Here is a 12,691-nt window from a genome sequence, read left to right as displayed (position 1 = left end):
ATACTTAGCACCAGCGCCGAATACTTCTCGACTAGTGGTGCACTTTTTTCCCCCTTTAAATTTCCATCACAGCGATGTCAAAAGTGCAGTGAAGCGAACAGCGAGCAGATCTGGCCTCCGGTCTCGCCAGGATGTCATTATGAGACACCAGCGTCATCGCATGCTATTTTTAACTCTGTCCTTTCCCAACTGGACCATAGTCACAGCCAGCAAGCCAGGCTTCATGCATGCATTGGTGTGACCCCGAAGTCTAGTCGGTTACTTATCAGGGGGGCAAACTGTCTTGCAGCTTGTCTCAGACACATCTCATGCATGTATGCAGATTACAAGCCCTGTGTATTCAACAGTGCTGCAGGGGAAAGCTCTCGTCCCTGAGGTGCTGTGAACTCGTGGAGCTCCCAATGTGGAGGTATATGACCGCAGCGACCTTCCTCTGTGACCCTGCTGACTGTAAACACACACCAGGCCTAATCTTCGGGGCCTCCATAAACTGCAGAGCAAACAGGACCCCTGACATAGGAGCTGTGTTGAGGAAATAATGAGTGGACCATATTGGACGTACTGAGTGAGAATCTAAATTCCACTGAAAAGTGGGAAACAAGAACACTAAATGATCACTTTACCCTACTGTTATGGTCCTTTAAGTAGCACAGAGATGACTAGAAAGGGTAATAACACAGAACCAAATGCACAACTCACTCTGAAGGGGATGCAGGAATGCCAGAGGCTGCTCTCCACACTCCCCTCCATGCTGACAGGTCCTCAGCAGCCCTCAGGGCTGCAGCTAACACTGATGTCAGATTGGCATCTTTGCTCCTACATAACCTCCAGAAATTCTGCAGCCACCGCCACGACCGCTGTAGAGCTCAGCGCAGAAAGAAAGCTTTTGTCTCCGAACAAAGCCAAAACGCCACATCTGTCAGAAACACTCATTCCTCTTTCCATCCTTTTCCATCGATACCTAGCACGACCCGGGCAGGCTTAATGATCTACAGTGCAGGGAAGAAAAGTCGGTTGCGAGGCAATTGTGTTTGTATAGACTGTGGGTTCCGCTGAAAGGAAGCTATGGGTGGCAAGAGGAAGAGGAGAGAGGTGAGAGGATGTGGGGAGGACAGTGGTGGTTTGGCACAAGCCGCTGTGTGTGAGCGTCAGGCAGCATTGGCTGGCTGATGGAGTACAGCGTGCTGTATAGTCCTGCATTTGAGGGTTTTTATAGAGTGAGAGTGAACGAGGGGGAGAATGATCATTATGGCTCCTGGAATAGCATAATTAGAGAGAAAGGCCTCGCAGTCTGAGTGTCTGTGCCTGTGTATGTCTCTGTGTGTGAGTGATGTTTTTCTCTTTCTCTGGGGAATAAAACATTAGCATCCCAGGTATGCAACACTGGTTTACTTCTTCTTACTCTTTTTCACAAGAGGTACATCTACCACACACGGAGCAGCATGTTCATTCATTTGGGGTCATGTTTTGGGCCACCTGTTGAATGTAAGTCAAATATTCCCTCTCCCTTTACAGTTGTGGTCCCTGCTAACTCCTGAGGGATAATATCTATCTCTTTATATGTTGACCAGCTAGTGGCTAACTGTGTCTGTCTACTGTTTTGTCCTGGGCAGGCAGCATGCAGTGGCAGCCAGCTTCTATGTCCAAAAACAACACCATGAGAGTGGTGAGAATGAACCAAATCGAGTACAGCACAGATGTTGGCATTAATAAACTGAAGTCTTACAATCCTTACAGCATCTCACTTGTTGAACGTAATGTCTGGAGTCTGTAGATGATAAATCAAATCCATTACCTGACACATTCTAATTCAACTCCAAAGGAAAGAAAGTGTATTTAACTAGCCTAGCTAGCCACATACTTTAACCTATAGCTCCTCCGTTGCATGCGAGCACAAGCTTAAGGAGGATGCAAGCCACTGGAATGATGGGAGTGAGACAGGCAGACGAGATGAACAACTAATGCCAAGATTAATTAATGGTATGGTCCACTTTAGGGGTGTCTGAAATCGTATTTCTTCCAGGTATTGATATAAGAAATGTATTGTTATATTATTATATACAAAATCTGTTGAGCTGAGGGGAAGTCGGGTATTCATGTGTGCCCTTACACATTACACATACAGTGGTCATTTTAGCAATTGTTATCGTAAATAAATACAGTTGCTATGGACCTATACTTCCTGGTTTATGATTATATGGATTACATTGAAATTGTTTTTGAGGGATATCTACAAATTAAAGCGCATTTGTTGTCGTAGGTGTAACTACGAACGCTGTATGAGAACAGTAGCAATGCTTTGAGCAGCACAAGCTGAATTCTATTCATCTTCATCCCCCTCTCTTGTATTGGGGTGGGGTCAAAAATCTAAGAGACAGAAACCCAGTCAACTTTTAATCAATTTGGGTGAATTGAGCATTCAATATTATTTTGTTAAACTCAAAAGAGCCGAGCAATTCTCTTGAGTTCATACCCTGTAAGTTGATATACCAATGACTAATTCTATAAAGATCTTCAGGTTTGTCATTTTAGTGCTTCTGACTGTAAATGCAGGAAACATTTTATCAACGACTCTCTAAATTTCAAAGGGCCTTGATTGAAATGAGTCCATTAAGTAAACGCCAGACGGATGAAGTAGCCTAATCATCACATCTCATCAAGAAAATGTGGATGTGATAGCGGTTAAACGCACATCAAGGCCGTGTTCAGGAAATAGGAAGTGAGCACTCAGTGCAGCTGTGAACGGCAAATTGATTTTCTCCTCGGAAAACAAAAGCATAATCATACTGTAATGTAATGCTCCACCATTTCCGTTAACAAAGGGCAGATTAAATGCTTACAAGTGCACAGACACGCTTTACTCACACAGTGTGAGTTAATTGCTTACATGCATGTGTGTGTTCACACTCAGACACACACCACCATTCTCCACCGCCAGCTTCACTTGATTTGCTGCTGCGGAGTGTGAAGCCGCTCTGCTGATGAAAGGCAAGGAGCTTGATCTGTCACTGCCGCACGGGCAATACATGCACAACAGTTTACACAACAATGGAGCACTAAAGTTGGCCTTCATTAGAGGGATTAGAGGCCTAATCTAAAACACTGTTCAAGTCTCTCATCCCAAACCCTAAACAGCCTCTCCAGGGGGGCCCTTCCCTCCTACACCAACCATAACATCTCAGACTTCAAACGCTCCATCTGTAACCCCAACCTCTGGGAGCTATCCCCTCTCTCATCGACCCCTATCTCAGAGCGAGGGGTTGCAGAGGCTGATGGACCCCATGTGACGGCGCAGCTGTGGAATGATTTATTGCCGGGTTAATTGTTGGGTGAATGGGAATTGTAGCCATAGGCTGCTAGTTCTGGTTTGATTACGGGTTCACTTGCTATCTGATTGTAGCATACAGTTCATTAGCTTACTCTCTGTGGACGACTGAATGCCACGGAAGGAAAGGTTAGAGTCCAGATAATAGAGGGTGTCCTGCTCTATTGCGGTAATTAGGGGTCATTCGTTTTGGACTTCCTGTTCTGACCAGCTGCATGGTGTCTGTCCACCATAAAGCTGCAAGGATCAATGGGCCCTGAACAGCCTTCTGATGACTTTGACCCTCAAACACTGTTTCTCATGTGGTCTTAAGATGGAACGATATTTATCCATGTTGCTATCTGAGCATGTGAGTAGTTTTGGTTTTATGTGCTTGAAGGTGCTTGAGGTTTTGAGTATTTGCTGCTGCAACCCTGAAAGAATGAGGTGACTGCAATTTTGAATGTGCGGCTCTAAACTTCACTAAAATTACAGCTAAATATCTCAACAGTTTTCCAAAAGCAATTTACCCATTACTACTAACATTTATTTTATCATCTCACACTTATGGACTTTTAATGTATTGTGCTGTTAGTGTGTTTGCTGTGCATGTGGTTGTGTGTTTTTGTATACATGCTGGGATAACAGATGCAAATTACCTTCTAACTAACTCTGGTGCAATTACTTTTCATTGTGCGCTGTCCCTGCAAAAATGACCAATAAAATAAAATAATGTTATTACTATAGCACTTCAGAACAGAGTGCCTCACAATTAGGCGGATAAAAAAAAAACAGAAACTAAGCCAAAACAATAAAATTGTTAATAAATCACTGGGAAGCTGATTATAAAATGTGGGCTTTTAAAAGTGGTTTAAAAGAAGAAAGAGTCCAAAAGGATAGTGCAGTGCTCAATGGGTAAATGTTGATGCACTCAATAAACAGACTCTAGTGGCTCTTGAAGGCAAAGTGTTGAAACATGAAATGGGTGAAAAATAACAAACAGGCGCTCATACGTTGCAGGTTTGTGTAATTTTGATTAAAAAAAACATTTGTTGGTCACATGACATGTTCATGAAACAGCATTGATTAACAAAATAAACATTTATTGTATACACTTATAATATATATTTATAAATAATGTTTTCCTTTGAGTTAATGTGTTTTTACGCAGTTTTTTTGCTTTTTGATTGGTTGTTGCTTTTCTTTGGATTCTTTCTGTTTGTCTTTTGGTTTGTGAGTTTTGGTGAAGTACTTTCTGAATGATACTTACTTTCTCTCACCTGTTGTCCCAGTTATCCAATCAACATACATTTCTAAATGAATGCACAAAACAGGCTGAGACATATAAGGCAAACAGAATTTACTGCAGTGGTCACACACAGCAAGTCACTCCAAGGTCTAGGAGCCCAAATTGCAAAGTAATAATCTGTATGTATGTAAGACAGAATATATGAGGGAATGTGTGCAGCTCAAATTGAGACAGGGGAACAGAGAGAGAAGTAGGATAGACTGAGCAGTATTGTATTTGCTTTCGTTGCTATATGGACTCATGTGTCTGGAAATAAAGTTGAATAAATAAGAGTTGGTATAATCAGTCTCGGGACTTGAAGCTAATGGACTGCAATCTTCTGTTTCCTGATATTAACTACAATCAACAATCAGCCTGCACTGCATCATGCATGACCTTATAAACATTTCATTATAGAAACTATAATACAGTTTCTACTTAAACTAAATTGCTCAATATTTGGACACAGAAAAAAACAAATAAAAAATATGCACTCCCTCCTGTTCATTGGCCTAAAATGGACTGGAGAAGAACTGTCAACTTTAATTTCTGTTTTTAACACATAACAACCTAAACCAGACTTTGGAATCTAAGGGTGTGAGGTGGAGACGGAGGTGACGGTGCACATAATGAAAACTCAGCTGCCACATTTTTAGCAGTGCTGATTGGATTGCTTTTGGCGTGGCTCCCCGAACTCCACCCTGGAATCTATACCTTTTTTATTATTTCCCATAATGTGAGTACTGGCGGAAGCACACAGAAAAGGTATCCCTGTGAAACCACGCTAGCTGTGAAGTATAAGCACCCAAATACGTCCTTGTTAGCCCTGAGTCCAGTTGACACTCACTGGCCTTTTACCCAAGCTAAAAGTACGTCTCCTTTGCTTTCATCTCTCCTCCCTTTTATTCAGCGTGTGAGAGCTTTACTGGGTGCTGCTGGTCCACGGCCGAACTGAGGCCTTAAGCCCCTCTCCTGTAAAGAAGTGGGATGCCAAACATCCTCTGATTTACAGCTTGGAGCACACGCTATGCCTTTGCTCCTATGGGCTATAAAAGCCAAATGAGAGCGAGATGTCCAGATCCCGCTTGCTATATTAACCTACATTCTTTCCAGTGGAGTAGAGTGGCTGCATGAACTGACTATAACCACATGGTGGAAAGAGGCAAAGCTTCCAGGCCCCAACATAGCGCTCACGTGAGGGTTGGGAAGGCAGAAGATAAAATCAGCTGCTGACCTGCTCTTGCATGCTGCGTATGGAGCGGCATTCCTTTTCTGCCACACAACACTGGCTCCACAGCCTTGTCGGGCCTCAAATCATATTAAATATTTCCTCGGGTGTTTAAGGCAGGAACACCTGGGGACCTGAGTGACAAGAAGTCAAAAAGAGAGGAGCCAGAGGGATCCATGTTCAGTGTCGACAGCCATGCTAGCCGACACATTCTCGTCCCGCTGCGTCACATACTGCAGCTTGGTTAATGCTCCTGAGCTTTAAACTATGACGCAATACAAAAATCTGTAGCGCCAGTTTTGCCAGTGCCAGTGATGGCTTGCCAACTCGTTGCATGTAGTGCCTTTTAAAATAAACTTCAGTTTTTACAGAATGTGAGGGAAACAAGTTTAGGAAAAGAGTGTAGTTGACGTTAGCTCGATTGACTGACTGACGACTCCCGGGACTAACGACACTAACAACTTATGTGACAAAATGTCAACCTTTACTTTTAGTTTCGCACGGGACACAGCGGCTTCAGTGCATTGGGTGTCATGCGCTGAGGACCACTGACCAAGCTGCGATAAGGGTAAAAGTTAAGGGATTACCAAAGCTGTTGCAATTCATTCTCAGGTCCTTAAAATAGTTGTTGAGAATTTTCACACAATCCACAAATGTCAAGCTGCTTTTGACGTTAGAGGAAAGATCATCAAAGTCAGTCGGATTCATGGGGACCATTAATGTCTGTACAAAATTTCAGGGTGATCCATCGAATGTTTCTATCAGTCTGGAACAAAGTGAAGGACTTTGGCATCCAGAGAGCCACATTCTTTGCATGGCTAAAAATCTGAGAGTTTAAGGGGAAAACAATTGAAATCTAAAACTAAAATAAAGGGTACATGAGGGGGGGTTCTATCAGGTCCTTGTAATCCTTTGAAGCACAGCACATCAGGCCCCTGTCGAAGATGCCGCCAACTGCCTTAACCCCACCCGTTCCTCTCAGGATTAGCTTTGCTATGATTTAGCGCTGTTTCTCACTGGCCTCTGGAATGCGACGGATGACGGATCTATTTTCCTACATTGTTTCACCTGCTCTAAATGAAACCACATGCTGCACAGGACCGCCTCTCCTTCGCCTGTAATTGGAAGCACATGCACAGTGAAGCCAAGAGTAAAGCGGAGCAGCCACAACCGACAGGTCCAACCCCCCCCCCCCTACCTCCACCTCCCCTCCCCTCGGTCTGGGGTGCCATTTTGGTCCGGGCCAAGTGGCAGGACACAGTGCAGAGCCTGAAAGAATTCGTTGAACTAACTGACCTGGCATTACACGTCAAATTCAGTTCACTGGGACGACTGTATCATGTGTCCTGCGAGTCTTTCATGCCCCCGGACTGAAATTTGAGTGACAGTTGTAAGTCTGCTAAAGGAAAGAGGTCTTGACATTGAGTCTGATGTGCTTTAAGAACACAAGCAGTACTACACTGCTCATTCGTCACGGTCTGTAACGTCTGGATGCGACAGGCCATGGATTCAGGACAGAAGTATCACCAACTCTTACATCACCGCAAGATTGCATAAGGGAAGAATGTATGATATTTATTAACCTCATCAGTGACGATAATTTAACACGTCTGTCAGTGATTATGGGACCTTTCAGTGATATCCAGACGGAGAGAAACTGAACGCTCTATACTCAACCAAACCCAAGGCTTGTTGGCAGAGATTTAACAGTTGGTTGAGCTGTTACGGTAACTTCTCAATCGTATTTTCTGTACAGTCTATTTCCCAACATGAAGGTCTAAATGGTTTCTGCACATTTGTTGACCTAAAAGTTGTCAAATTTAAAATCCTCCTCCGATCAAATATTGATTGGTTGATTTGATTATTCACACTGTCCTTGGATGTTATGAGTGATGAATGAATGAAGATGATTATGTATAGTTTGACACTTCCTCTGCTGAAGGGGGGAAAGTTTATCTGTGCTCAGCTAAAATCTAGTCAGTCACGGTCCAAAATGCAACTCACACAAGTGTGTTGCGGAGTCTACAAACCACTAGAAATGTACTTTTTAGTGAAGTAAGAAACATCTTGTGTCCAAAAGTTAAACTTTTGAAATGAAAAATATTTATATGTTCAAGAATTCTGAGATTTTTCAACAAGGGAGAAAGAATAGATGTGATGTTAAGGAGTCAATTAAACTTTTTTTGTGGAAAAAACATTACAAAGCATTACCCACCAATCGAGACTGTAAACTCTCTCCATGTTCCCATAAAAAAAATGACCATTAACAAATGTGATGAATTTGATCATGAGTGAGGTGAAGAGGTTTTTATGTCCTCTTCTCTCTGAGCCAATTTGGAACATTAGATGAGAACGTCAGGCATGCAGGTTTGAAATACAGATTAATGAACGGTTGGTAATTCTCTAAATATTTTTGTAAATTCACTTGGCAGCAAAGTGCCTCTTTTCCCGTTTTTCTCAGTCGAAATGGCCAGATAAGTCATTACCGGGAATATTGGGAATGCAAAACAGAGTTTTTCAGGTTTCAGCCTCATTATTGTGAAGAACATAAAGCCGTGTCTGTGATTGAGCCTGACATCGTCTGTAAACTCATCAGAATATAAGCTCACATGGGCCTCTAAGTGGCCTGATCGCCATGGAAAAGATGGCAAGGATTTTCCACCAAAACAGTGATTAGCACACTGTTACAGTTATTGGGCTAGATTAGTGACTCTGGCGCCAAAGATTAGTGCAACCATCTGGCTTCACAAGTCAACTGGAGAAGATTATTTGAGCTGCTGGCTGGCTTTAACCATTTTATCACTGTATTTGCACCCTTAAAGCTGCTGCCGAGGGCATGGGTGCAGGAGAAGGAGATGCTTCTCACTTTTCATGGATATCACAGAGTGACTGTAGATATCAACCAAACATGGTGTTTGGTTGTCCTGAATCTGTCTTGCTGGCTGCAAGGTTTAAATATTGGACTGTGCTGCAGTGACATCTAGTGCTGATAGTTGGAGTTTTGTTTCTATTTGTATATATTTTTTTGCTTCATGCTTCTTATCCAGTGGTGACAGCATGTAACACATTCAAGTGAAAGAAGCAATGAGAAATTAAAGAAAAATAAAGACATTTGAAACTGGACAGCGGCTCAACCTGGAAGAAGAAAAATAAATAATTCAATAAATAAAATTAAAATCGTCCTGCTCACGTGTGATTACTATACAAATAAAACCCTCAGTATTCTCTTTGAAGGACACATGAGTTCAACACACAGCTAATAGCTAATCCAAACAGGAAATTAGTGCACAGTAAAACCTCATATCTAACCAAACAAAAAACACTTCAGATATTACAGTTTTATAGTGAGCAATAACCTACAGACAGTAGTATCTAACTGCAATAAAACTGAATTTGAATCCTGTTGTCTTTTGTGACTGGATTTTGTGCAATGGTGCTGTAAAAAATGTACGATCAATGCCAATGTTGCCAATGCCACGTACAATATTTATCTGAGAAGGCAACTACGGTATGGTTAAGGTTAGGGAAACCCCATAGTTATGACAATTAACTAAATTATGGTGTGGTTAGGCAACTAAATCACTTGGTTGTGGTTAGGGAAAGATTGTCTTTACAGTTAATAAAAAGGCACATAATAACCACCCTGACCTCCAAACCTTGCTGTCTGCTTGTAGGGCACGCAACCTCCTGCTTTGGCACTAAACGTTAGCATAGTGGGGGGTAGAATTGTCCATTATGGATGTAATTCCTGCTTGGGTGCAGGTGGAAGCAGAAATGTAACAGTTTTGACAGCTATGCCAAAACCTTTGGCACATAAAACGACTAGAGATATAAACATATTTTTGTAATTTGTATGAAAAGTCCTTTAAATTTGAGATAACAATACATCTCACACATAATGTTGGATTACCATCCAGTTTTGTTATGATGCTGTTTGTGTATATAGGCTGGCTGGGGTGATATAAGTCCATTCTCTACAGCTCTCTGTCCCTTGGTGACTTATTAGCTAAACTCCAATTTATCTTGCTCAGTATGTCATGAGCAGCTTATGTTTTTCAGTTCTTAGTTATTGCACCTACTGCAGAATATGACATGGGATCACTGGAGGGGCTCAGACTGCTGCTGTGCAATGAGAGACAGGACAGAATTCACATCTCCCCACCACCTCCTGCTCCTCCTTCTGCCTCCTCCATACACTCCCAACTCAGTCAATTACCGAGATGGAGCTGTGATTGATCTTGTTGCAGGCAGACAAAAGCCCTCGGGTTCAATAATAGCAAATGATCTCTTCAGCAATCCTGAGCAGTCTGTCCATGAGACTCGTTAAGAACACATGCAATCATTCAAGTCACAGGCTTATTGATTACAAAAGGCAGATACATTTCAACAAGGACCACAATCAATAACCACAGCTGTGCACGGACAATATAAAAGTCTTTAATCAGAAATAATTGAACCGGATGACCATGCATGAGTTTTACAGAGTCAATCTCCTCATCGCAGCATCGTTGATGAATTAGGTGATATGACTGTGTGTTTGAGGGGTGCATTGACACCATTGATGAGCAGCTAGTTTGTGCATGAATGATGAAGCGTATGTGTGAATGAAAGATGCACAGAACATGTGAGAGAGAGAAAATTGAAATATGACCAAACAAACCCGATCACCTCACTCATAACCTCTCATAATCATGAAATCATACAGCCGTCAAAAGCATAAAGAGACACTGGTGGGCTTTTAATAACCACTCCAGGTCTTTTCCAGTGAGTGAATAGGCATGTCAATTATTAGAACAATTCACAGCTGCTTTGATGTCAATTGGTTTCCGTATTTTTCAGCCTAATGTGCCGCAAGGATCTTATATTTCCAAACATTAAAGGAATAGTTGGATAAACATTTGCTTTCTTGCCAAGAAAGATGAGAGGATTGATACCACTGACAGCGGTGACAATCTTTTCATCCAATTCTCGGGAAGAAAGCAAATAAACACGTTCCCCAAAATGTCCACCTACTCCTTTACAACGTATGCTACATCCCTAAGCACACCCAACCACTACAACAATCTAACAACAGCTTTTTACAACTATCCCACAATGTGCCACTGCGGCATTTTAATGTAGAGAGCTTCGCTTCAGACCACATTCTGCCCCCTTGTCCCTGTTAGATTCATTTAATAGGTCAAAGGCATTGACATCCATCATATACAGGAGGAACAACCATAAAGGGCAAAGAGGGACTGATAAAAGAGGGAGAGACAGGCGGAACGACACGTTGTAAAAGCCAAAGGCCTCTGGTAAGGACTGACGCAGGGAAACTGAGGCAGCAACAGGGAGGACATAGACATCAAGAAAAAGGGACAGCAGAAAGTATAATGTCTCAGGCGGCCTTCTAAATCACTCGGTGCTGTGGTGCTGTAGGCACACTGCAGCTCTTTTTTTCATAATATGCTGTAAACTACACAGTACATTAAGCAGCTCTTTGTGTCTGCAGTACATTCTGCCTGAACAGTGTAAACGCTGCGACAATGTGAGCTGACAAATGCCTCGCATTTAAAAGACACCGCATGAAATCCCATGGTATCAATGTGGCTGATAACCGGCGACACCGCTTGGCAGCTTGTGGGCGTCATTCTGGAGAAAACAGACACAAACAGTAAACAGCATGCGAGTCTTTAGGCATGTCCCTATTTTTATGCAACTGGCCAGTCAAGGCTACACACACATACATAAGCGAATAAAGCGTTTTGTGTAACACGGAAAGAACATCTCTTGAATCTCAAGTGTTTAAAGTTGGCTTATTTCCACCCTCCTCTGGGGTCCTGGTGAGTGGAGGATGTTGTACATTCATCAGAAGAGAGAGCCGTCAGCAGCCTGGCTGACAAATGACCTTGGCCGCTAATGCCCGCCTAGCTGTAATGTGTTTTTTTTATGTTGACAATGCGCTGGTGATATTCTATGTTCTTCTTTTTGTCAACAAAATCCATTAAAAAAAAGCAACTATGAATTGATTCTTCTAACTAATATACAGTGATTAAATAACCACAGCCTGATATTGCTTATTCCTCTATACCATAGCCTTCCATTGTTGTCACGATATAGCACTTGTTTATTCATTATGATCAACATGGGCATTGTAGATCATTTTTTGAAGTAGCAGTTTGATTTTATATACATGTGATAACAAAGAAACTACAGGCTATTATGTGAACAAAATGTCGTCCTCCACATCTGCATCAGCTTGGTTTTAGTCCTTGATTTGTTGACAATAAGAAAAATACAGCAAAGCATCAGCTTTATCCTTTAAGGATTACATACAGAAGAACAACATTCACAATAAAGTGTGATACATAATGTATAAAATAGATTGTAATAAAAACAGTTACAAAGCAATGTCAATAAACGGTAAGAAAAACAATGAACAAGAACACAAAATCACCACCTCTGCCTCTCTTTGAAATTTTTACAATTTTTTGCAACATTTTATTATTTAATAAATTAAAAAAATTCTGTTTCTAAAAAAGATTTTAATTGTGTTAAGTGTGAATTTCCCAGAAGCACTAAAATCAGAGCTACCGAGGGAAAATAATCAACATGCAGAGAGAGCATGAGAGAGAGAGAGAGAGAGAGAGAGAGAGAGAGAGAGAGAATCATTGATGTCTTCCAAGATAAATAACTGAGCAGTGATTATTATTGCAGAGGGCTATTGGGAATGTTTGTGTCCCCCAGACAGTAAGTTAGTTAGTTGGCTGGGTCTCCTGTCTCCTCCTGAGAAATAAAGAGAACGTTCCAGTGGAGTGACCAAGAAGCCAAGATGGCTGTCACAATGCCTGTTGCCGCCTCCCACAGCCAGTCCCAGGGTGGGTCGCTTGTC

This window comes from Anarrhichthys ocellatus, unplaced genomic scaffold (genome assembly GCF_004355925.1).
Source record: "Anarrhichthys ocellatus isolate YVR2014 unplaced genomic scaffold, GSC_Weel_1.0 scaffold2, whole genome shotgun sequence".
Taxonomy (NCBI): Eukaryota; Metazoa; Chordata; class Actinopteri; order Perciformes; family Anarhichadidae; genus Anarrhichthys; species Anarrhichthys ocellatus.
This window is presented reverse-complemented; position numbering follows the sequence as displayed.